This window comes from Lathyrus oleraceus, chromosome 3, assembly GCF_024323335.1.
Source record: "Lathyrus oleraceus cultivar Zhongwan6 chromosome 3, CAAS_Psat_ZW6_1.0, whole genome shotgun sequence".
In the NCBI taxonomy this organism is placed as follows: Eukaryota; Viridiplantae; Streptophyta; class Magnoliopsida; order Fabales; family Fabaceae; genus Lathyrus; species Lathyrus oleraceus.
The window spans coordinates 232,135,097-232,136,335 of NC_066581.1; the positions used below are offsets into that span (position 1 = coordinate 232,135,097).

Below are 1,239 nucleotides of genomic sequence, written 5' to 3' on the forward strand. Positions count from 1 at the left end.
TGCAAGACATGCTTGGTGATCAAGAACCACACTCACAAGGTACCCACCCACTAGGAGGGAAGCTAGGGCATGTAATGATCCTTGAGGCCATGATATGATATGATATGGGCCATGAGGGATCTTAGGGCCAAAATTGGGGTCTTACACCCCCGCTATTAATCGAAACGATTTCGAGCTGAAACCCTCAGTCTTATCAGCCGTCCAACAACATTAATTTGCTGGAAATCCAACAGACGATCCTAATGAATACCTGACCAAGTTTGTGCAGTATGCCGATACTGTAAAAGCGAATGGTGTATCTCAAGATGCGATAAGACTGTGCTTCTTTCCTTTCTCACTAAGAGACAGAGCTTGGGCTTGGTTGCAATCCTTGCCATCCAACTCCGTTACGACATGGGAAGAACTGAAGAACGTTTTCTTATCCCGATACTTTCCGCCGAGCAAAACTGCTATACTGAGAGCTCAAATCAATGGATTTCGACAAAAAGATGTGGAATCTCTCTACGAAGCGTGGGAGAGATACAAGGACATGATGAGGATATGTCCATATCACGGTCTCGAAGATTGGGTGATCATTCATACATTTTATAATGGGCTTCTATATAACACAAGACTTACAATAGACGCTGCCGCGGGCGGTGCACTTATGGATAAGCCATACACCGAAGCCTATTAACTCATTGAAAACATGGCCCAAAACCATTGCCAATTGGGAGGTGAACGAACTCCAGTGGAAAAGTCCCAAACAAAGGGTGGAATGTACGAAATCAGTAGCCTTGACCATGTTCATGCAAAGGTAGATGCCCTTTGTCATACCCTAAATTTTATCCTGAGTTTTCACTCGCATCACCAGCATAAATCAATCCATTTTTGTCGTGTATTTCATCAGTTTAAAGCATTCATCAGGGTTCAGGTAAAAATTCAGGAATTCTGACATTTTATCTGACTTTGATAATACTCATTCAGTCGTCTGTTGATTAAGAAGTCAAAGGACTTGATTTCTCAATCTCGTTGTATCGCTTATTTTTATTGCATCGTATTTTAGAGGTTCGGAATGTGATAATCAAGAGTAATTATCGCCGTCTGAATCTTTGTAGGTTTTGTTTGTACTTGAGAATCAATAGCAAATTGTACAAGAGCGATTCATTTGCATCTGATTGTCTGTTCACGATTATTCAGTCAGCAATTAAGTTCATTTACATGACGCTTGCATTTTTTACTTGTAATAATATGCATTTT

The 1,239-nt window shown here is 40.8% G+C and overlaps 1 non-coding gene across 1 annotated transcript; it reads right to left on the reverse strand.

The window, feature by feature from the left end:
* Window positions 1–451: 451 nt before the first annotated feature.
* On the reverse strand, window positions 452–558 carry LOC127132936 (small nucleolar RNA R71). Its single transcript, XR_007806940.1, has one exon. It is a non-coding gene; the product is annotated as a small nucleolar RNA R71 (small nucleolar RNA).
* Between the last annotated feature and the right edge of the window lie 681 nt (window positions 559–1,239).